Genomic DNA, 26,240 nt, shown 5'->3' on the forward strand with positions numbered 1-26,240 from the left:
TAAATTTCCGGGCGTTATCCAATCAGTAATGGCCCGGAATTTTTAGCACCCTGCCAAGTTTTTCAGCCAATCAGCTTTCAGTCTCATTCACAAAGAGTGAGATTAGCTCTTAGGCTGCGTCCCCGCTATCGCTGAGCAGGTGGTGCTTGCGGCGGTTACTTACATATATAGATATATGTAAGTCCCCGCTCACGCTGTACGCGCTGGTGCGTGGGCACACACTCACCTGCGCTCGGCGCTTAGATAAACAAAACAATTATACTTTCCTGCACACTCAACTACCCGCAAAGCCCCCCCCCCCCCCGCGCACGCGCACGTAAATGCAGGACACCCGGCGGTCATGCTTGGAGCGCTCTCCAAGCATGAGCACGCTCAGTGCAAGCGGGGACTCAGCCTTAGACAGGGGAGGTGATTGGACAGGAGGCAGCAGCAAGGCTCTGACTCCTCCCCCACCCTGCCTGCAGAGAGCTAAAAAAGTGTGTCACCAAATTTGGTTAAGAGTCAATTTGATCACCAACGCTCTAGAGGCTTCTTTCCAGAAGTGCTTGGTTGCTTTCCATGTGGAAAATGTAAAGTTTGTAAATACATACAAAAAACTAAAACTTTTTCTTCCAAACAGAACAACCCCAGATTAAACCGTATTTTATCCTTTGTCACATGCCGGACTGACCATGTAATTTATATGGTCACTTGCGGCTGTGATAAGAGGTATATAGGGCTAACTACTCGAGCATTCAAGATTCGGATGCTCGAACATATGAGAAACATTTCTAACATGGATGTCACACATCCAGTTTCTCATCATTTCCAACTCTACCAGAAAGGCAGTTTAAACAATTTCAAATGTATGATCATTGAATATGTTAAACCCCATATTCGGGGAGGCGATAGAGCTAAAACTCTTTACCAACGAGAAGCATATTGGATTTTTGTATTGGATTCTTTGATTCCTAAAGGTCTCAACACAGAATGGGACTTAAATTGTTTTCTATAAAATTTCTTTCTATGAACTTCTTTCTATGAAGGTTTCCTCTATATCGTCTCCTTTTTTTATGTAATGTTTCTTTTACATATGGTTGATACTCTGTGTATCTATATTCTTTCTTTGCAAGATTTTGATCTATACTGACCTCTAGGGGGGTTTATCTCCCCATGATGGGTTAATCTATATGAGCTCTTAAGGCTAATTATAGTGTACCATATTTTGATATGCAGGCTTTAATTAGAGCTCTTTGAGATTAAATATTTATGTAATTATACAACATTTTTTTATATTATCTCTGCTCTAGATATAATGTTTAGTTTCTTTTTCCTGGTTGTATCTTTATTTTTTATATGCTGCATTTCTTAGATTACATCATGCATGTTCATTATCATTCATATATGTCTACAGTATATGGCCATAATTTTGACTATATATATCCATCACATGGTCCTATAGGGATTCTTTATATTCCCCTGGGACGCTCTGTTAGAGCATTTTATTAATAGAGACAATTTATGTCTCATATACCAAGTGCCATACATACAGCAACATTGTTAATATGGGCTGTTTTATTGTGCCATCATTAGTGTTCTGACCAGGTTTCACATTATATGAATGATATTGTTATTTTGTATCTTTTTTCTGCAACTATTTAACATTGTTTGGCAGTAACATTAGTCTTTCCATGTTCCAGTTAATCTGCTTGTTATTATTATTACCTTCAGGTTTTTCACACCGGTTAGACTGTGGGAGGAGAGGTTTAAATAGTAACCCCCCCCCCCCCCTCTCCTCACCATACTCCTTGAGAAAGAACATTAGCTGTTCGATACGCGTGAGAGGAGGTGCGTTTTGTCGGATCCATGGATTGTATCCATTTTATGTAGCCTGAATAAAAGTTTTTTTATCTTTACCCATTGGTGAGTCACTGTACCTTTAAGGAGAGGCAGACTTTCAGATCCTCTACCTTGCTACTGTGACTTCCGGATCAGAGAGACGCCATGGAGGGAGGGTGTCACCAAGCTGGTGTACCTGAAGCCAGGAGGACGCAGGGATTCAGTGCTTATCGTGAGTACATTGTGCTCCACACTGGACATTTGCTAGGTTGTGTAGTTATCGCTTTATATTGTGGACACACTCCTGCTAACCTGTTGTATATCCTCCATTATTGGGCTATGCATTAACTCCACATGCTCTACTTTATTTCCTTCATTATACTGCATTGGTTCTATGTTCAGAGTCCTTCCTGGAGCTACACAGTAGAATTTTCTGTTACTAATGAATGGGAGTTATTTTAAGGTATTATTGAGGGCTTCTAATTTTCACCCTTCCTTTAAACTGGTGTACCAGAGCTTTTATATGTCCAAGCATCTGTATCATTAGTCACAAACAGCACACACTTAACTGGGCTGTATCACTTAATTATCTATTTATGCTCCACTATTGACCTTTGAACATAAGTATATTTAGCAAGTAATGAAGCACAGGACATTTGAGTTGACATTAATGGGTTAAATTCCCATTTAATGTGGGAGTAACTTGTGCATCACCCTATGGCAGACCTGTGTGCTATATAGCACAACACCTGCACTTGTTGTACCTTAGAATAACTCCCATCCATGTTGATACCGTACACTACCGACACACTTTATCACACTGCGGCCAGATCCGCAAGCCGGGAGATTTCCCGGCTTGCTAGTGGCCGCCCCTCGGCGTGCCGCGCGTCATAGACGCGCGGTCACGCGTCTTCAGGAGCGTTCGCCCCCTGCACGCGCGTCCAGGGGCTCCCCGAGGGAGCCCTGGTGTCCCGCGATGTGGGGGACAGCGGCAGGGGGTTCCGGGGGACCCGGCGGACCCGGCAGCGGTAGGGAGAGCGCCCCGATCGGAGGGCGCTCTTCCGCTGCTTCGGCGCGCGCCCGTCACTCTCGGGCGCGCGCCAGGCTACTGCTGCGGCCAAGAACGGGCAAATGCTCGAATAAACTTGGCCGCAGCAGTATCACTCCCCAGCCTCAATACAGTATCATGAGTTAAAATTTGATTCCCATCTCCTCCCTCCACCCCCCCCCCCAATCCTTGGGTATAAAAATGTATCTTTACAGAGGGGTGGTATCTCCCTTGACAAAGTGCCATTAGTCGTACGTCAAGAACGTGGTACGTCTGTGTACGTTCTAACCACTCTGAAGTACTTGCTAGTGGAGCATCAGGTTCAGCCGCCGGCGCTCCTGAGTGCTTCACAAGCACCTTCAGGTGCCGAGTAGTTTCCGGTGATGGCCTTAGCCCCAAGAGAAGCAAAACCGCCCGTTATGAAGGAGGGACACTGACATATATTTTTTCTCCACACCTCAACACTTAGCCTAAGTAAGGTTCCGGCAAAGACTGTCATCTAGGTTAGGGGTTAGTCACCAATTCTCTTGAGTGCTTCACAAAGCACCCTCACGTGTGTCAGGAAGTGTCAGGTGGCTACCCTAATCCCAGGTAAATTTACCATCTGATAATAAGACTGTATACCTATGTTATCTTTGAATTGCTTAATCCCTAACACATTATATACCTGACTAACAAAGTGTCTACTTATTAAGTAAAGCACCCCACATGAGCTGTGTCTAGTAGTAAATGGGTCAGAATTATTTATATACCCTCTTTCTAAGCAGCTTCCAAGTTCACATCCGCTTACAGTACAGGTTTATTTACAGTCGGGCGAGGCATAGACTACCCTTATCCATATTCTATAATCTTATGTGTCCACCCTATGACCTATGTTTGCTCGAATCAGTCCTTTATTCTATGGTGGATCCTATCACTAGTAGTATGGTGAGTTTAACATCGCTCCCATCATTTTAATTTGTTTGTATTATTAAAGTTTAGATTATACCTCAAATGAGATTACTATCAGTTAATCTTTAGGGGATACTTTCAATACCCAAAATCAGTATCACACGTATCGTCATCTCTCATACTAGCCACTGTCAATACCCTTACTATTTGAATAGTTGGCTCACTATCTAGGTTATTCAGAGAGTGGATATTCCTGTATCTATCGTCTATGGAGAGAAGCATTTCTTTCTTCGCTGCTATTAATTAACTTATAACCCTAGTGATTACCACCCTGGTTGAGCGGGTGAAATTTAAATCCCTCTAGATATTTCTATTGTCATGCACAGTGGTCGACAAATCACCCAAAAATCTACTCGTGGAACCACAAAATCTACTCGCCACCTAGCCCTGCCCCTAACCCCGCCCTCAGCCCCGCTTTTAATTTTTTTTTAATAAATTCCTTTTAAGAACTAAGAACAACTTTCGTTTTTGACATAAGTTTATTTATTGTATTACAATGAGTGAGACGGGGTGACAGGGTGAGGGGGACAGTGTGAGAGGGTGGGTGACTACAATATATTTTAAAAAGACATAGAAGAATGGAAGAATTGAAAAAATCTCCCAAAGTAGAGCTCCAGGGAAAATGATACAAGCTGCAATCACTATTAAATCATATGCTTATAAATTCCACGATAATCCATCCAGTGAATGATCCTATGTAAGCTCATATAAGGGTGTAAGCCAAAGATGAATGGGTTAATCAGGGAGGACCATATGATAGACCAACCTAACTCCCAATAAAATGGATAAACAACACCCTAGAGCTGGATCCCATGCAAAATGAAACTTGATTGAAGAAGTCTAGATGGACAGCTCAGTAATCAATGCAGGTAATGAGAGATCCCAGCTGGGGGAAAAAGCACCATGCACTGCTGCCGTGGAATCACCAAAAAAACAAGCTGATGCTGCTGGGTCACTTAAAACTGATTTATTAGTTCTTCAATACATACAAAAATAGGAAAGTTCCTCACGAAGGAACACTCTGACGTGTTTCGTGCCCCCACGGCACTTTGTCAAAGAGTAGTCTCCTCCGTGAAAGTGCCGGCATTTGTAATCGCAGCCGTCTAATGGCCCATCCCCGTGAGTCAGCTGGTTGAAGTCTCACGATACTAGATAGCGAGATACTCCCAGCATGACGACGTGGAGGGTAACCAAGATGACCAGCAGACTCAGAAATGCTGGAACACATGCAATAACAACATTAAAAATGGCACATACAATATAAAGAAAAAACAAAGTGAAAAGCTTAACTCTAAATAACAATACACAACATTTCAACTTAATAAATTACCTAAATAAAGAAATACAATAATAAAATGAAGAAAAAACAAGAAAAAAAGAATAATAAAATAAAATATAAACATGTGTATAGAATTATATAGAGTTAAACTAAACAAAATCTACCATATACAAATAAAGTAATACTGTTAAAAACAAATCTAGAGGTACTTAATTGTCATAAGTTATACTGTAACTCTCAATCCTTATTTGAAAATTATATTAAGTAAATTTATTATATACCAAATTAATACCTAATCCATATATATATATATATATATATATATATATATATATATATATATATATATATATATATGATAGTAAAGCAGAGTTATGGGTTACAATGGCAGTGATCTCATATTGTCTTAATTACAAAAATGAATAGATATATAGGAATCATATAATGTAATTATATACTGTAGTACAATGATTAACCCTAATTCATGCAATTTGAATCAATAGAGTAATAAGACAATGGAATTATAAATTCAAAAATATAAGGGAATATATATTCATATGGGGGGAAGCTGTATTAAGGATGTAATTATCTAGATGCATTCCCAGACACATATAAATTAGGTGGTTCGAAAATATGACTAGACATGATATCTATTGGTAAGATAGTCACATATATGAAAAATGGGCATAGGCATCAATCAAAAAATGTTTTAATTCACACTCCGTATTCATTCCAAATGGGACCAAGGTGTTGAGGGTGAATATCCAGAGCATCTCACGTTTGTTTAAGATGTTATGTCTATTTCCCTTTCTGATAGATGATGGAATGTGTTCTAGACCACTAAACTTAAAGTGGTCAATTTTTCCTTGTGGACAATTGGAAAAGTGTCTTGATACTGTACATGTAAATTTTGATCTCTCTTTTTTATAGCTATAAGATGCTCCATAATTCTTATTTTAAGCGGTCGAATTGTGCGTCCCACATAATTTTTACCACATCCACAATAAAGAATATAAATAACATAATCAGTATTACACGTAATGAATTTGTTAATGGTTAATTTATCCTTGGTCACTCTAGATGAAATGTGTTTGATAGATTTAGTATATTTACAAATACTACAAAAACCACACTTATAAAATCCTTTTGGTGAACAGAAACCTTTAGTTTGTTTCTTTGGAGTTTCATAAATAGGTGGAGAGGGTGTTTGCTCTCCTAAAGTTAAATTTTGGTGGTTTCTTAACAAAAGGTCTAAGGGTTTGATCTAATCCCAAAATATGCCAATGTTTTAGAATTATTGATTTAATATCATTCGAATGGCGACTATATTGGGTAATGAATAATGGAGTATCACTAAATTTGTCCTTTCTTTTGATTCTGTCCCAGGTTTAGTATGAATATTCTTTAATATATCTGATCGTGGTGTAATAAATGCATGATTAAAAGCTTTCTGGATGTCATCACATTTATACCCTCTCTGCTTGAACCTGTGGGACAAATCTCTGGATTGTTCAATAAACATATCATCTGTGGAACAAATCCTCTTAATTCTCAAGAACTGGGCTTTTGTAATATCTTTAATCGTAGAAACTGGATGACTACTTGTGGCCCTTAAAAGAGTGTTTCTTGAATTTGGTTAACGAAAGATGTCGTCAATATATCTTCTATAAAACTTAATATTGTGCCTGTAGGGATTGGTGTCACCGAAAATATGTGTCCGCTCCCAAAAGCCCATAAGGTTTGCGTGGGAGGGAGCGAAAGATATGCCCATTGCGGTGCCTCGTTGTTGTAAGTAATATTGCTTATCAAATAAAAAATAATTTTTAATGTTGTTATTGGTTGTTATCCCACCAATGAGGAGGAGGTTTTTTTTTTTTTTAAGCTTGAGCTGGAGAATTGAAACAGCCCCACGTGTGCTGCTTGGGCCAATCGCCAGTGGGTCACCCCCAGCGACCGGATTTGTCGACCACTGGTCATGCATGTTGTGTATGATACTATCTAAGAAATGTGCCAGTTGTCTCTGTAAATTATGACATATTTATTAAAGTACACTATGTTTTTGTGCTTTACATCAGTGAATATTTTCTAACAATATTTATTACTGTATACAAGTGCATAAATAATAAAGATTTCCCAAAAATTCCAATCTTGCATCAACTTGCCCTTGCTGTGTCTTGTGAAGTTCCACCTGTAAGATAATGAACAAATGAACATATGCGTTACGTAAAGACTGTGTTGTTCTGGAGTTACACGGCTGTTCATGCACGTTCTATGGATGTTCAATGTAACACACATTCGTTCCATTGAATTTTTGCACATGCACACAAGATCTATAATGCAAAGAAATACAGAAAAGGCAGTTGTTACCTTAATGATACAATACCGATGTTCTGTATCACTGGATGTGTTTTCTAGACGGAGAAGGTGTTGAAGTGAAGAACCTGCAAAACAAGCATGAAAACAATGGCACACAACATTGCATGAAACCAACAACATGGACTATTCTAGTTCTGGGACTGAATCTGACTCCTCTGTGCCCACCTACAGGTCTACGAGGAGTACTGTAAAATGGAATCATGACATATAAAACTGTATTTTGTATAATCTGAACAAAAGATTTTTGGGAAAGTCCCTCATGAAGTAGAGGAACTTTATGAAATGCGTTATCAATATACCTACTTTTACACGCCAGGTCCCAGCAACGGTCAGAGGAGATGTCGGTGCCACAACATCAGATGGTCATGATCAAGGCTGTTGGGGATCAAAGACCTTTCCGCTTACCTATTCAAAGGAACAACATCCGTGGCTGTATGCTAATGTAGTAACATGTACACATAACATGACATGCTGTTATAAGATTTTATTGATGTACGTGTGATACTCACCTGCTGTATTCACAATTTAAATTATCATTAGTACTGGTTGTGCGCTGTCTTTTTTTATTTCTTTGAAGTGTTTACGTGCACTGTTGATGAAAAAGTCAACCCGCGCTCATGCTTCCTAAAAAGGATCTTGAAGTAGATCTGCTCTCCCCTCTTGCTGCAGCTGTGGTATGAAGGCACCCCTCCTTCACCGATAACCGCGTGGGAAGACTCCAACGCCGGACAACAATGCAAAAATAAACACAGAAGCGCACCAAGGGTCAAGGTAATGTATTTTACAAATGAAGTAATAACAATAAAAACTTACATATAAAATATAGTAAATCCAGTAGAGGCCAGTACATGGGTTTCCAGTCCAGTTAGATGTTAGGCGCAGGGGATGTGGATGCTGAGGCTCACAAATCAGTCCCGCGCGCTGGGACCTACTGGCTCGGCAAACCACAGATGTCACTTCCGGGTTGCGGCTTCTCGCAGGACCCGTATTCAGTAGTCCACCACAATCGCCTGTACTCTGTATTGTCAGCACACATCTCACTTCGAACGAGCCGGATGGAATTGGCTCAAGTCTCTTTGGGGAGGCTAGCACTATACAGCTGACAGTCTGGATCCCTATGAGTGCACTGAAAGAACTCCGCGACGTGTTTCACACAATGAAGTGCTTCATCAGGCAGCAGTTTAGGACACCTATAGGGGGGCCTTTTATACAGTCACTCCGAATTGACTACAATAATCAAGTGATATGTGTAATAAGCACTGAAGGAGCAATTAACTGTTAAACAGTGAGAGTGCGTAAACACTCATCTGTAAACATATATGTATAATATTAAATACAAATAAATAGAATAACATATAATAAATAATTAATTAATTATAACACTGTTAAAGACCACCTATAAGTGCTATAAACTTTACATAGTCATGTATATTTAATTCACAAGACCACAATCAATCACAATATTAATACATAGAAACAATAAGTTAATATAGAAAATAATAAAAGAGTAGAAAAAATAAAGAAAAAAGAGAGAAAAAGGAATATTATATAAAAGAATAATTACTAAGAAGAAATAGTAAAAAAGAAGAAAAAAGGAAGAAAAATAAGGAGGACATGAAAAAAGAAAAGAGACAGAAAGAAAGAAAAAATTAAGATAATGAAAACAGAATACAGAAAAGAAGAAAGAAAGAAAGAAAGGGGAAGGAAGGGGGGATGATGAAATCACAGTACAGAGCATTGTGTCAAGGGATGGATCATATCAAGCTTTTTGTTTTGCTCAATTCAGTATGTGGATATACAGGCATACCCCGCTTTAACATACGCAATGGGACCGGAGCATGTATGTAAAGTGAAAATGTACTTAAAGTGAAGCACTACCTTTTTTCCACTTTACAATGCATGTACTGTACTGCAAACATCATATATGTGCATAACTGATGTAAATAATGCATTTGTAACCAAAATAAATACAGTAGGCTTTATTCAAATAAAATCTTTAATGTCAGCTGATTTTTCTTATAAGTGCTGACAGATACAACATGGATGAATGGAAAATTATTTTAAAAATATGTAGGAATGATGAAGGACAGGGCATATCTTCTATTGTACAGTATTTTTACTGAAAGGGCATGAAGGTGAGGTGCATTTATTTGACTGACTGATATATTTTTGGGACTTATTTTTTGTGACTTTGGTGAAAACAGTACAGTACAGTACTGTACAGTGTTTTACAATGCTGTGCTTGCTTAGACCGTGCGTATAGTGCCCGCGACCGGCGACATCACCCATCCCCGCTAGCGAAAGTTATATTTCGCTTTGCGGCGGCATCGCAGACTCCCGGACATTTGATTTGTTCAGGGGCTGTCACATGAGGTGTGACAGCCCTTGAAAATCAAATATTCCCGGCTTCCAAAGTCCGCTCCGTCACATTGCCGCTCTCGCGCTTACTATAAGCGCACGCGGCGGCGGCGGCGGCAATGTGTTTGTTTTTGGGCGGCATCGCCGGCACTATACGCACGCCCTTACTCAGGTTCTTGATCAGCTTGGCTTACACGCACGCACTCCCTCAGTCACACAATCTCTCACGCACTCCCTGTCACACAATCTCTCACGCACTCCCTCAGTCACACAATCTCTCACGCACTCCCTCAGTCACACAATCTCTCACGCACTCCCTCAGTCACACAATCTCTCACGCACTCCCTCAGTCACACAATCTCTCACGCACTCCCTGTCACACAATCTCTCACGCACTCCCTGTCACACAATCTCTCACGCACTCCCTGTCACACAATCTCTCACGCACTCCCTCAGTCACACAATCTCTCACGCACTCCCTCAGTCACACAATCTCTCACGCACTCCCTCAGTCACACAATCTCTCACGCACTCCCTCAGTCACACAATCTCTCACGCACTCCCTCAGTCACACAATCACGCACACGCACTTAGTCACGCACACGCACTCAGTCATGCACACGCACTCAGTCACGCACACGCAGACACACGCAGACACACACGCAGACACACACGCAGACACACACTCAGACAGACACACACGCACACACACTCAGACAGACACACTCAGACAAACACACACACACACTCAGACAGACACACACACACACACACTCAGACAGACACACACACACACACTCAGACAGACACACACACTCAGACAGACACACACACTCAGACAGATACACACACTCAGACAGACACACACACACACACACTCAGACACACACACACAAACACACACACACACACACACACACACTCAGACACACACACACACAGACACACACACACTCAGACAGACACACACACACACTCAGACACACACACACACACACACACACACACACACACACACACACACACACACACACACACACACACACACACTCAGATACACACACACACACTCAGACAGACACACACACACACACACACTCAGACACATACACACACACACACACTCAGACACACACACACACACACACACACACACACACACACACACACTCAGACACAAGCACAGAATGCAGTAGAAGAGGACCTCCTCCTCCCCCGTAGCCTGTAACTCACATGCAAAGTTCCGTTCCGTTCAGCAGCAGCAGCAGCAGGTCAGATCGAGCTGGGAGGAGGGAGGAGGGAGGAGGGAGGAGGAGAACGGAGGGAGAAAAGCCAGGAGCTGCAGTGCGGGCGGAATCACTGCTATAGCAGCTGATTGATGGCGCGCCCGATCTCCCCCTTCCCCCTGCCATCCGGCCCCGTTCCCCGTTCCCCTTTACCTGCACTCCCACTCAGTTAGGGACCACAATGAAGGAGGTTGCTGTATTGGAGGTGCGCACGCACGCACGCCGCCCCCTGGTGTCCGTACTCGCGAAGCACGTGTACGTACACAGGGGTATGGTGTAACTAAAAAAAAATGTACGTACTTGCGAGTGTACGTAAAGCGGGTGTATGTAAAACGGGGTATGCCTGTATATAGTACTGTACTTTGTATAATCTGAATAAGAAAATATTGGGACATACTATTGTTTCAAGTGTTTAGTTGCACTGAATTATCATCCTAAAGACAGTCTTAACTTTTCTGTTACATTTGTAAAATCAAGCAGGACATATGGAAAACTAACAATTTTGTAAACATTAACAATATAACAACATTAACAACACAACATAATGTAGAGTAAGAGGAAGGATGTTGATTCTGCTCGGGCCAGCTCTTCTCTCCCTTCTTATAAGAAAAAAAACAGTCAAGTGTAGTAGGGCCAACCCTGACTACTCTTCTACCCAATGGGATGGCAGTAAACACTGGTACGTAGAGGTTGCCAGTAGTTGGTATGGAGTTTTCCCCTTCACCTTTGGTACTGCACTTGAGTGACAGCAGGGGGTGGTGCATCCTGTTGTAGCTAGGATAATGGGGTGCCCACCTACTGGCTGTACTTAAGGACAGGACCGTCCTAAAGTTAGGAGTTGTTCCTTCCCACTTGAGGAAGGAAGGTCACACGACTGGGAGCCTGAGATTGGGGCCTACCCATGTGCTCTTCCCTACAGGGAGGAGTGAGTGTGGACCACTGCCTCTGTTAGGGAGGTGGGGAAGAGCTAGGATGGCTGCGGGTGCCCTTGGCCTGTAGTGGTGGTCCAGGGACCATTTTCAGTGATAGCTGAGCTGACTGACTGTATCCGGCAGAAGACTGCTGAATACCTGTTACTGCAGACCATTGTAATAAACCATTCCTGTTTGCAATATACCTCTGGCTTGGTGTGTGATCTAACTGGCGGGAGAAGAAATCAGTTCTATCTTGGGACATCTTCTCCATTTCCCTGGAGCCTACGGCAGATGGAGGAGCTGCACTGCTAAGTATTATGTGGGGTATGAACCCCAGAAGCCTGTTCTTGTGTCCCCAAGTCATCACGGATGACTCAGCCCTCCTGTTGCCAGTAGGTATATGCACCACACACCCTGTAATGGCCCCTATCTGCGATTGGGTGGGGGAAACACCGTTACACATGCAAACCCCGAGATTTATACATTGTTGCTGAAAGAATGCAAAAATGTTTTCCCTGCAAGCAAACACCTGCGGTTTCTTATCCTGTCTCAAGGGAAGGATCATAGCAACCTTTATATTGCTCACTTCAGTTGTTACTGTGGCTGTGTTTGCACAATTAGAAGTAGACTGCTCCTATTTAAATTGTGGCTGATCTAAATGGCTTGTGTTAAAGGATATAATGTACTTTGTATAATCTGAAGAAAAACCTAATGCAAGGAAAGACATGCGGTTGGGAAGGGCTCAAATCAAAACCTGTGAAAATAAACATTCAAGTAAAAAAATGACATAGTAACACACCATTTGAGGATTGAGCAAACAGAAGACTGACCTGAGTAAGGGCAACACTGCTCCACTCACAGTACCTGAATCCCCCCGCAGATCCCCCAGTCATGGCAACACAATACTGTACCCACATAAAACCTTTTTTTAAATCTTCAATTAATGTAGTGATATTGTCATCATCATTTGTTGATGAAAGTGCTTTTTTTGGTGGCGGTTTTGAGTGCCTGAAAAAAAGGCTTTAGGGATGAGGTAAACCTTGATAAAGTGCTTGCGCACGAAACACGTACTGTAGGTGCGTGTTTTTATCTGTTATCCATTTGAGCTAAATAAATCTTTTTATATGGGAGTTGCCCTTTGATCCTAATTTTTTCTTCAGACTCAGTTGTGCTCTGGCTTTACACATTACTTTTACACACTGCTTCCTCACATTCAGATACAGTTCAAGTACTACAGTTAACATGAGTAACATAATGAAATGAAACCGGAACATGCTTACCTTTAAATATAACTGAGACCTTGTCCAAGTCTAGAGAGTTTCCCCCACACATGAACCTTGATAACTTCAGCTGAGCTTTCAAAGATAAAAAAATTTCCCCCTGAAAGACATAGTGGAAAATCTATCCAGGGAGATTGATGTCTCATAAGAAAATAGAACATCCTCAAACTTTTCTCTACTATCAAGCCATGCATGTCAACTCTTTTAATCTTGTTAGCGTCCCTTATCATTGGATACACTCTGCAATAATAAGAAAAAAATGGATTACGAGTTGAAAATAATATAATGTCCATGCATATCACTGGGCATGTGCATAAACAAAATGTACAATACCGACTTTACTTCACATGTCCAGAGGTCCAGCCCAAATTGCTTCTTATTAGTTTGAGGTTGGAATATCATGCTTCTGCTTCAGATTATCCCAAACTTCTACTGCAGATTGCTCATCATTTTCTATGCTGCTCTTGCCCACTAAAAATATTGCTTCACTGTAAAAGACAAAATTATGAAAATGAAAAAAGAGTACAGATGCATAGATATACAGTACATGCTGTATGAAAAACATTAGAGGACAAAGTGAATACATTGTTCTGATGGGCCATTAGTCTTTCTGCAGAAATGTCACTGAAATGTTGCAGCATGTACAGTAACTCTTGGGTTTTTTGCAATTTCTCTGAGCATTGCACGGTCCGACCTTGGGGTGAATTTGCAGGGACGTCCACTCCTGGGAAGATTGGCAATTGTCTTGAATGTTTTCCACTTTTGAATAATCTTTTTCACTGTAGAATGATGGACTTTATATTGTTTGGAAATGGCTATAACCCTTCCCATATTGATGGGCAGCAACATTTGCTTCTCTAAGATCATTGCTGATGTCTTTCCTTCTTGGCATTGTGTTAACACACACCTGAATGCTCCAGACCAGCAAACTGCTAAAACTTCGGCTTTTATAGAGGTGGTCATACTTGCTGATGATCAATTAATCACGAGCATCTGATTAGCAGCACCTGTCTGCTACTTAGCATCTGTTACGGTTGTGCTCGCCACAAACCGGGACCGGACTGTGGGTCTGAGGTGGGGTTATATAATCACCGACCTTGGGCCTCGGAGCCTTATAAAGTCCAAATTACTTAATTGTTTCATTGATTTTCACCCACATATTGTAGGCCGCACCAACATGACACTAAGTAGATGATGAATGAAGATTGACAATCAATAGATCCCTTAACTTCATAAATAGAATCGTTTGTGGTGTGATTTACAAGAACCAGTGGTGACCAGATGTTTGCAAGTAAGGCATCGCTTTCTCCCACATTTAAAGTTCCCTTTATCAGTGATAATCCTAGATTCCCCATGTTTAAGTATCCTTAACTTACTTGGTGCCAATACATTTTTGATGTTCTTGGCACTTTTTTTTTTTTTAAACTTTTTCCTTTATTGGAGATGTATACAGAGGTTACAAACAGAGGTTACAATCGTTGTGGCACATTTAACATTGAGGTCATCGGTACATGACTGTAAGGTGTATCAGGAGTCTCCATAAGTCATTTTCTTGTTTTTTTAGTACGAAGAGAGGGGGGGACGTAGGGTGGGGCGATAGATGGGAGCGACAGAAGAGGGGGAAGATGGGGAGGAGGGGGGGGGGAGGTAGTAGGATTTCTCTCCGATCCTTTTCGACTCTTCAGTTGGTTAGTTATGCATTAGGACCTAATGGGGGAGTAGAGTTCCTGGGCTAATCCAGGGTTCCCCTGTGTTATAGAATTGGGGCATTTTTTGTTTTAGCATGGCCGTTAGTTTTTCCATAGTCATTACAGTATTTATCCTATTCACTACCGTCCTCCTCGAGGGTGCTTTTAGTTGCTTCCAGGCCGCCGCCACCGAGCATTTCGCCGCTGTGAGGATAGCGGAGGTCAACCTGGCCGCGGGGGCTGGGAGATCCTCTATTGGCTTGCCCAGCACGTATGTCAGGGGGTCCAGGGGAACCTCCAGGCCTAGGGTATCATCCAGGAGTCTTTGGATTCTGGTCCAGAACTTCTGGATCTCAGGACATGTCCACCAAATGTGGGCCATGTCACCCTTTTGTCCACATCCTCTCCAGCACAGGTCAATTGCGCCGGGGAAGTTCTGGCTCAGTCTACTCGGGGTCAGGTACCACTGAAATAATATTTTGTATATGTTTTCTTTTGTGACGGTGCAAATTGATGTTTTGGAGGCTGCTTCCCAAACGTCCTCCCAGTCCTCAAGGTCTAGTGTTATGTTGAGATCTGCACACCATTTTTCCATATATTCATGAGTGGGTGTGGGGAGGGAGTTCTCGATCATTCTGTAGATTCCTGAAATTAGCCCTTTCTGGTACACTCTTACTTGACAGAGGGACTAAAATTTGGTCATTGGGGGGAATTTCGAGGTCGGGGATAGAGCTCTAAGGAAATGCCTTATCTGTAGAAATTTGAATATGGGGAGGTGGGGGGCTGTAAATTTATTTTTGAGCTCCTGGAAGGACAGAGCTTCGTCATTCTCTAACAGATCCGCAACCATGCTAATATCTAGGTCCTGGAATAGACCGAACTGGGCTCGGGAGCACCCAGGAGGGAATTCTGGGTTCCCAAGTATGGGGGTGAGTTGGGAGGGGGATGAAGTTAGGCCATATTTCCCTCTATTTTTGGACCATATAGACCACATGCATCTCATCGCCCCGAGCTCTAGTTTCAGAGGAGATTTTTCCTTGTATTCTGGGGACCATAATAGTACTGGGAGGGGGACGGGGGATGCGTGGCGAGACTCTACTTCCAGCCAGCAGGCCGAACTCGGAGAATTGTTCCAAACCACCGCCTGCCTAAGCTGGGCTGCGTGGTAATATTTGATCACATCAGGCTCCCCCAGTCCACCTCTTGTCTTTGCGGCCAGGAGCACTGACCTCGGGACTCTAGGTTTGCGTTGTTTGCATATGAAACGTAGGATTTGTGATTGTATATTTCATAATTCGACTAGGGGGATTGGGACTGGGAGTGTTTGGAAGTAATACAATAGGCGGGGAAGGATATTCATTTTGGCGGAGACAATTCTGCCAAACCAGGAAATCTGGTATATGTTCCAAGCGTCTAGGTCTCTCGTGATTTGGCTAAATAGAGGGGGGTAGTTAGTTTTGTACAACAAGTTGTACGATCTAGTAATTTTTATCCCGAAGTATTTTATATGGGTGGAGTTCCATTTATATTTGAAGTTTAATTGTAGAAGCTTCCAAATGGAATCAGGGAGGGATATGTTCAGAGCTTCGGATTTGTCCATGTTTATCTTATAGTCTGAGACCTGACTGAATTGGTCTAACAGTTTCTGTAGATTAGGGAGGGAGATGTGTGGGTCAGCTAAGGTCAGAATGACGTCATCCGCAAAAAGGGATATCTTATAGTTTTTATCGGCGATTGTTATACCTTTGATGTTTGGGTCGGCTCTAATTTGGGATGCTAGTGTTTCAATTGAAATTGCGAAAAGCAGAGGGGAGAGGGGGCAACCCTGCCTGGTTCCGTTTCTTATGTGGATAGGGCTGGATTGTCCTCCTGGTAGTTTTAAGTATGCGGTGGGGCTCTGGTATAATGCTCGGACACCCTCGAGGAAAGGGCCTGAGAAGCCGAATTTAATCATTGTTTGGTCAAGGAAGGACCATTTGATCCGATCAAAGGCCTTCTCGGCATCTAGGCTAAGGATCATGGCCTGGAGTTTATTGAGGTGCACGTGGTCGATGATATCAATGATTTTACGGGTGTTGTCAGAGGCCTGTCTTCCTGATACGAAACCCACCTGGTCTATATGAATTAGTCTGGGGAGAATAGGATTTAGCCTGTTTGCGAGGATCTTGCTAAAGAGTTCCAGGTCTGTGTTAAGCAGGGAGATTGGTCTGTAGTTACCCCATTGTAGCGGGTCCCTTCCTTCCTTATGAATAATGGCTAAGTTGGCAGCTGAAATTGTGCCCGGGATCGGTTCTCCTTCTAGGAAGGAGTTGAACATTTCAATTAGGTAGGGGGAGAGGGACGATATGAATTTTTTATAGTAAGCGTTTGAAAAACCGTCAGGGCCAGGAGTTTTGGATATCTTAAGGGTGCTTATGGCTTGCGTCAGTTCCTCCTGTGTGATTTTGCGGTTCAGGGCTGTGAGCTCCTCGTCAGTAAGAGAGGGCAGGTTGCATTGCGCCAGAAATTGCGAGGCAGAGTCTACAGCTTCTGGATCTTGGTTGGGGGGGTGGAGATTATAAAGTTCTGTGTAGTAGTTTGCAAATTCTTGAGCAATTCCTTTTTCCACGTAGGTAGTGTGACCACCTTTGGTGCGGATCCTTGTGATTTAGGCTCTTCCTTTTATACCTCTTAGTTTTGACGCTAGGAGCTTGTCAGCCTTGTTGCCCCTATCGTAAAACCTCTGGTTAATCCATTTAAGCGCTCTCTCTACCTCTTCTAATTGGGAATGTTTTAGCTCAGCTCTTGTTTTGTCAAGCGTTCTGAGTAGCCTTTTGAAGGGGGCCTTTTTGTGTTGTTGTTCAAGGGTTAGTATCTTGTCAGTTAGCGCCTTTTGTGCTTTTAGTTTAGTTTTTTTCTTATAGGATGCTAGGGAGATTAGGTCGCCTCTGATTATTGCTTTGTGGGCTTCCCACAGCATTGATGCTGTAGAGACTGACCCTTTATTTATTTCAAAGAATGAGGCCAGTTTGTGCTGGATTGATTCTACAATTTGTGGGTCATTAAGGAGAGAGTCATAAAGTTTCCAGTTATACGAAAAGTTCTTAACAAAAGGTAGAGAGAGGGTCAAATCGACTGGGGCATGGTCAGACCATGTGATCGGGCCTATGTTGGAGTGGGAGGCCGCCTGGAGAACATTTGTGGAGCCTAGAAAATAGTCGATCCGCGAGTAGGATTGGTGTGGGGCTGAGAAGAACGTGTAGTCTCTCTGGCCTACGTGCTGGGCCCTCCAAATATCTAGAACAGACGACAGAGAAGCCCAATGCTACATCCAACATGACAGAAACACACAGTAAAATACTTATATATTCTCTTGAAATAGGGTCATTTAGTTTAACCCTTTGGCCAAAGCGTTGTAAGCTTGCGAGCCACGTCAAGGCAGACACCTGTTCGCAAGTCATAACACTACCAGATAAAATACTAATATACCTCTATTAGGATTAAAATTCTCATTTACCTCTATTAGGAGGGAGAAAGACCACAGTGGGTCTATATCCAGCAGAATGAGGAACCTGCAAACTAGGGAAGTGGGGAGGGGCGGGCTTAAAACCTGGGAAGGAGGAGCCACTAACCTCCACCAGCTGGAACAGCTGAGAATGGGTTAACAAAACACAGAACCCCAGCAAGCTCTTTTTGGAAACCCCTGAGCCCCCACAAAATATATATATGTATATGTGTCAAAATGGAGTGCTATTGAGCGTGGCATATGTACACTACCAGAGAAAAAAATTATAGTGTTAAAAGGCGCCAGCAGGTAAAGGATATATTCACCAACAGGAAGAAAACCGAAGTGGATTCCAGACGGTAGAGATGTGCTTAAAGAAAATGCAAAAAACACAAAACATAGTGTAATACTGTATGTACAAGAAACAAACAACATATACTATACTAATATTAATTAAAAAATATATATCAGCTGAGATCAAGGGTGGTAAGAATTTTACAACATTTAATAAAATAGTTTAAAAACACTGGACATAAAAAACATAGCAAATAATATAACACATTAATCTAAGACAATATTAAGGACAATTAATATGGGACCCGTGTTCAGCTACACCAGGTGGAGTGCCCACTCACCGGACGCAAATGGTTTGCAAGCGGTGGATATATTGGAGAGTATCCCCTCTCTTTTCAGCTCACGCAGCCACTGCACAGGAATCTGGGCCAAGATGATAGTAGCACACGCCAGACCGCGTGTGTTTCTCCCCTGGCTCTCGTTTCTCGTCGCAGCTGGTGATAGATGAAAACGCAGCAATTGCGTGCTGCTCACTCAGCTGTTGCACCGGGTTCGGGGCCAAGATTTCAGCTGCACACGCTGAACTGCGCGGGCTTACTTCTCCCTGGCACTCCCACCTCCTCGTGGCTGGTGGCAGGTACACCGCAGCAGATTCGCGATAATTCTGAGTACAAGCTGATAAACAGCTGATTCGTCACGGCACGGGAAGCACCTCCAGGCGTAGTGATTTGAGTCCCACAAATTAACCCCATGCGTTTCGAGAGCGAGCTGCTCTCTTCCTGAGGAAGTGCCCACTCACCGGACGCAAATGGTTTGCAAGCGGTGGATATATTGGAGAGTATCCCCTCTCTTTTCAGCTCACACAGCCACTGCACAGGAATCTGGGCCAAGATGATAGTAGCACACGCCAGACCGCGTGTGTTTCTCCCCTGGCTCTCGTTTCTCGTCGCAGCTGGTGATAGATGAAAATGCAGCAATTGCGTGCTGCTCACTCAGCTGTTGCACCGGGTTCGGGGCCAAGATTTCAGCTGCACACGCTGAACTGCGCGGGCTTACTTCTCCCTGGCACTCCCACCCCTCGTGGCTCCCTGGCACTCCCACCCCTCGTCACGGCACGGGAAGCACCTCCAGGCGTAGTGATTTGAGTCCCACAAATTAACCCTACGCGTTTCGAGAGCGAGCTGCTCTCTTCCTGAGGAGTGCCCACTCACCGGACGGATATATTGGAGAGTATCCCCTCTCTTTTCAGCTCACACAGCCACTGCACAGGAATCTGGGCCAAGATGATACTCCCACCCCTCGTGGCTCCCTGGCACTCCCACCCCTCGTCACGGCACGGGAAGCACCTCCAGGCGTAGTGAGGAAGAGAGCAAGCTGAGGAAGAGAGCAGCTCGCTCTCGAAACGCGTAGGGTTAATTTGTGGGACTCAAATCACTACGCCTGGAGGTGCTTCCCGTGCCGTGACGAATCCGCTGTTTATCAGCTTGTACTCAGAATTATCGCGAATCTGCTGCGGTGTACCTGCCACCAGCCACGAGGAGGTGGGAGTGCCAGGGAGAAGTAAGCCCGCGCAGTTCAGCGTGTGCAGCTGAAATCTTGGCCCCGAACCCAGTGCAACAGCTGAGTGAGCAGCACGCAATTGCTGCGTTTTCATCTATCACCAGCTGCGACGAGAAACGAGAGCCATGGGAGAAACACACGCGGTCTGGCGTGTGCTACTATCATCTTGGCCCAGATTCCTGTGCAGTGGCTGTGTGAGCTGAAAAGAGAGGGGATACTCTCCAATATATCCACCGCTTGCAAACCATTTGCGTCCGGTGAGTGGGCACTCCACCTGGTGTAGCTGAACACGGGTCCCATATTAATTGTCCTTAATATTGTCTTAGATTAATGTGTTATATTATTTGCTATGTTTTTTATGTCCAGTGTTTTTAAACTATTTTATTAAATGTTGTAAAATTCTTACCACCCTTGATCTCAGCTGATATATATTTTTAAATTAATATTAGTATAGTATATGTTGTTTGTTTCTTGTACATACAGTATTACACTATGTTTTGTGTTTTTTGCATTTTCTTTAAGCACATCTCTACCGTCTGGAATCCACTTCGGTTTTCTTCCTGTTGGTGAATATATCCTTTACCTGCTGGCGCCTTTTAACACTATAATTTTTTTCTCTTGTTCTGTCACTGACCAGGGGGTCAGTTTTAGTGTTTAGGCAGCACCCCATGCTAGGGTAATACCTGCATTAGGGTTACATCACATATATAGATAGCGCTACCTACTCTGTGTTTGCCTCATATGTACACTACCGACACACTTTATCACACTGCGGCCAGATCCGCAAGCCGGGAGATTTCCCGGCTTGCTAGTGGCCGCCCCTCGGCGTGCCGCGCGTCATAGACGCGCGGTCACGCGTCTTCGGGAGCGTGCGCCCCCTGCACGCGCGTCCAGGGGCTCCCCGAGGGAGCCCTGGTGTCCCGCAATCGCGGGACAGCGGCAGGGGGTTCCGGGGGACCCGGCGGACCCGGCAGCGGTAGGGAGAGCGCCCCGATCGGAGGGCGCTCTTCCGCTGCTTCGGCGCGCGCCCGTCACTCTCGGGCGCGCGCCAGGCTACTGCTGCGGCCAAGAACGGGCAAATGCTCGAATAAACTTGGCCGCAGCAGTATAGAACAGACGACAGAGAAGCCCAATGCTACATCCATTCTCTTAGAATATATAAGTATTTTACTGTGTGTTTCCGTCATGTGTTTCTGTCACCTGCTCTGGTGACAAAACCATATTGAAGTCTCCGACCAATAGTAGTGAGGCGAGTATAGATTGGACCAGGGATTCTAACAGATCTTGTATAAATTGTACCTGATTTTCGTTGGGGACGTAAATATTAATTATGGAAATGGGGTTTCCAGATAGGGGCGGTGGGGGGGAGGGAAGGGGGGTGGGGAGGGGGGGGGGCCGTTCGTGGGCGGGTGGCGTTATTTCTACAACGTCCTAATCGTTCTTATTTCCCATCAATTATTTATACAACATATTGAGCTGTGGTTTTGTACAGGAGTTTGCAACACATAGATCAATAATCATTTTCTACATCTTCATTTCAGCATAGGATCTTTTGACGGTGGATGTGGGGATCGTATGGGGAGGGATGGGGGGGAGGGGTCGCTCAGGGGGGGAGGGGAGGGGGGGAGGGGGGGAGGAGGAGATGGCGTGGGTGGTGGGTGGAGTGGGTGGTGGTATTTCTACCTCCCCTCAAGCGTTCTTATTTTCCACCAATTATGTATACATCAGCTTGGGCTGTGGTTTTGCACAAGAAATTTCAACGCATTGGTCAACATTCATTTTCTACATCTTCAATGCAGCATAGAATCTAATGACGGTGGGCGTGGGGGACAAATGGGGGGATGGATGGGGAGAGGGGGGGTTCTGGGACACTTTGGGGAGGGGAGAGGGGGGAGGAGAGGACAAGGGTGGTGCTTTTCATCACTTTCATAATGGTTCTTGTCTACCACAGGTTATTTGTACCACATATTGGGCTATGCTTAGGCACATGGGGTTTCAGTACAATGAATAACATTCGTTTTCTGTATCTTAAATACACCGTAGGAGGGGGGGGGGGAACCCGTCTTCTACCTTACTGTTCTTATACAACGCAGGTCATTGTGATCACCTGGGGATTCTTAATTAGGTACAAGACACTTCGGCACAGTAGATGGAACTGAACATCATGAAAACACTTATTGTACGGCTCAGGGGGTCGCTTAGGTCGTGTCATCTCACTAAGGTATCGTGAGAGTACCCCTGTAATCATTGTATGGGGGGGAGGAACAAGGGGGGGAGAGAGGGGGGAGAGAGAGGGGGGTGGGAGAGAGGGGGGGGAGAGAGGGGGGGGAGAGAGGGGGGAGCACGATGGGGGCAGGACGTCTGCTGGATCATGACGGGTGCAGATGCGGGGGGGCAGACAGGAGTAAGGTAGGGAGAGGGGGGAGGGGGGGGAGAGGCAAGGATCGGGGGGGAGAGGCAAGGAACGGGGGGAGAGGGGGGGAGGGGGGGCGTAGAGGCAAAGGGGGGGGGGTTGTTCCTTCTTAGGACAACCCTGCGGCTTTGGCCCTTTAAGGCCCCTTCCTCGGCGGGGGAGCGGGACCGTCGGTGGTGGTGACGTAACGGGCAGCGGCCCTCAGCTTATCCTGGGCCGATCCTACAGGTGGAGGGCTCCTAAACACCGTCTCCCATCAGACACCCCCCTGGGGACCGCTGGGCCGCGATGGGGGCAGGACATCAGCTGGATCGTGGCGGGTGCAGATGCGGGGGGGCAGGAAGGAGTAAGGTAAGGAGAGGGGGGGAGGGGGAGGAGGAGAGGCGGGGAGGGAGAGGGGGGGCGTAGAGGCAAGGGGGGGTGATTGCCCCAGGTGGGCCTTCATTAGAGTGGTTCAGGGGATAATGTTAGAGAGAGTTAGCGTGGGTGGGTTGAGTTTCAGGCAAAGGTGGGATTAGGCAGGGACGTGGAGGCAGCAGGGCCGTTCAGGAGCGGCGCTGTAGGATTTGAGGCTCAGTGGGTCTTTTGATTGGCGAGTCTTTCTGAGGCTCTGGGGGTTTCGGCAGGTTCGAGTCGTGCTGCTCGGGGGGGACGTTCTACTCGTTCTTCCCCTCTTGGGGGGTGATGCCGATGACTTTGAGGAAGTCATTGATGTCCTCCGGGTCGGAGATAGTGTAAAACCGACCATTCCTCGGGACAATATGTTTGAAGGGGAATCCCCAGTGGTAGGAGACTCCGCGGTCACGGAGGAGAGCCGTAAGAGGCTTCATCTCCATTCGCTTCAAGACCGTTGACCTGGATAAGTCGCTGAATATCTGGATTGTGTAATCGTCCATTTTAACATCTCCCGCTCTTCTCGCAGCCGCCGAGATCTTTTCCTTTGCTGCGTATACGTGATATTTCACAATCACGTCCCTTGGGCGGTTAGGGTCGGGCGATTTGGGGCCGAGGGCTCTATGTGCCCTGTCCAGCTGAGATCATGATCGGTGAGGTCGGGAACAAGATTCAGAAACAGCTTTTTGAGGTAAGGCTGGGGGGAGTCAGGCGGGATTGATTCAGGGATCCCCCTGAATCGTAGGTTCTGCCTACGGTCCCTGTTCTCGTGGTCTTCTATGGTGTTCTTGAGGGCAGTGATCATGCCCCATCCTGTTCATGTCGTCCTCCATGTTGGAGTGGGTTACCGCGATCGTGGATATTTGCGCTTCCACTGCCTCCGTTCTTGTGGTAAGCATGCTGAGGTCTGATCTGATATCCCGTAGGACCTTTTCGAGGTCCTCCACGAATCCCCTCCTCATCTTGAGGAGAAGGGCCTCAAAAAATTCTGAGTTGAGCTCCTGCTGGGCTGGGGTAGCTTGGGCAAGCATCGCAGCCTCCGCGGCGTGCTCATGCTCCTCAGCGCCATCTTGCGATTCTGAGGCCGGCTCCATCAGGCGCTGAGCTGGTTGGAAAAACTTTGAAACGGGGTTCTGTGTCCTTTTTTGTTGTTTCCCCGTCATGCCTGACGACTTTAGGGAGGGTGCTGGACACTTTTGGGGGGGATTTGCGCCGTCTGGGGTGCTTTTCTAGTTATCTCTGTGGGAAGAGTGCCGGGTGCTCTCTGCCTACCCAGCCATTCACGGTGACGTCACCGGAAGTCTGCTTGCTCCGTTCTTGGCACTTTTGAACATGATGGGGATATGTGTGGGGAGCAGGGAGCCCATTATAGGATCACTTTGAAGGATTTTCCAATGGCGCCTAAGAATCCCTTTGATGGAGGAGGCAGCTGAATTGTATTTGGTAATAAATCGTGGGCAGAAATCTTGACCAGACTTTGGACAATCTTTTTTCGTTTGTCTCGATACATATTTGTCTTTAGATGATCCCAACAATGTAGTCCGATCTGCCTGTTTTAGCCTCATCAAAGGCCTTTAACACTAGAGTTCTGTCATAGCCCTTCTCAAGAAATGTATTAATTAAAAGCTGACCTTGTTGAACAAAGTCCTTTGTAGAGGTACAGTTACGTTTAATTCTAAAAAACTGAATCTTCAGAATATTTTCCAGCCATTTCTGATGATGTCCACTAGAGGCATGAAAAGAACTATTTTCATTCACCCCTTTGAAGTGCGTTCTTGTATTAATACGAGTATCCTCTGGGCAAAAAACAGCTCTAGATCTAAAAAACTAATGTGTGAGGAATCAATCTCAAAAGTAAACTTGAGTCCCATGTCATTGATGTTAAACGACTCAAGGACCGAAGTAAGTTCCACTTTATCCCCATCCCATCAAAATAATATCAATGAAACGGCCAAAGAACACCAGGCCCGCCCCCAGCCTAGACGGTGACTGTGGTGCTGAGGTAGGGAATTGAGTAACGCCAACCCACAGCCAAGCATGCAAGCCAGGTCAGGAGTATAGATGTGAGAGTAGTAGAGGGTACTTGCCAGATCAAGATTGGAGAGTAGCGGATCGTCGGGGTACGTAGCCAAGTTCAGGAATGGAGAGTAGTGGATCTTCGGGGTACGTAGCCAAGTTCAGGATTGGAGAGTATCGGATCATCGGGGTACGTAGCCAGGTTCAGGATTGGAGAGTAGCGGATCGTCAAGGTGCGTAGCCAGGTTCAGAATTGGAGACTGGAGGAAGGTAGCTGGATATCCGAATCAGGAGTAGAGTGGTGCAGAGTCCAAGGTACGTAGCAGGGTCAGGCAGTGGCAGGATCAACAGGCACGGCAAAACAAGGCAATGCAGGAGATACAGGAACTGAATGTAGCAAGGCACAGCATCACACAAGACTATACTCAGCAATGAGTGTCTGGAGCAAGAGGGTATATAAAGCGAGATCCTCCAATGAAGAGTCAGGGTGGAACCAGGAAACCAAATCCTATAGGCTGCTGGTGCACACAGGTATGTCCTATGATGCAGCCTGATCAGGAACGGAGACAGGACTGAGCGCGCACTGACCTGCGGACGTCACTGAGGCCTGGGTGGAGACCGGAGCACAAGTCACTCCCATGCTGGTCCTGTCCGTCACCAGGATGGGGGCAGGGACTGGGGCGTGAGTCAGAGGGGAGGCTGGATGAGCGCACTTGCCGTGCGCTGGAGCAGGGGGTGGAGGTGGAGACCGTGGGTGGGCAAACAAGTCGCGCAAGGTCTGCGCGCGCATAACGGGGCCGTGAGACTGCGCATCCTGGATGTCCATGGTGGCAGGTGTTTTCAGGTGAGGAGACGGTCTTCAGCCAGCAGAATGCCAGATCCTCACAGTCAGCAATGAAATTTGGTGTGATCATAAAATGTGTAAATATAGATTAAAAATACCATATTTCTGTGGATCACACCTTATTGACTTGTTCCTCTTCACTCTTTGGCAACTCTGCCCTGCTCTAGTTCCTCTGAACTTCACTTTCTTCTCCGGGGAATTTCTACTTGTGATCTGTGATATATCGGATGTCCCATAG

The 26,240-nt window shown here is 45.0% G+C and overlaps 1 protein-coding gene across 1 annotated transcript in view; it reads left to right on the forward strand.

The window, feature by feature from the left end:
- The first annotated feature begins 1,973 nt into the window (after window positions 1-1,973).
- The window catches only part of LOC142496726 (uncharacterized), a 33,438-nt gene continuing 9,171 nt past the window's right edge, over window positions 1,974-26,240 (forward strand). The window contains exon 1 of the mRNA XM_075603627.1: window positions 1,974-2,050. The gene's annotated coding sequence lies outside the window, so the exon portion shown is untranslated. The remainder of the gene's footprint in view (window positions 2,051-26,240) is intronic.

The sequence above is a fragment of the Ascaphus truei genome, chromosome 1 (assembly GCF_040206685.1).
Source record: "Ascaphus truei isolate aAscTru1 chromosome 1, aAscTru1.hap1, whole genome shotgun sequence".
Lineage (NCBI taxonomy): Eukaryota > Metazoa > Chordata > Amphibia > Anura > Ascaphidae > Ascaphus > Ascaphus truei.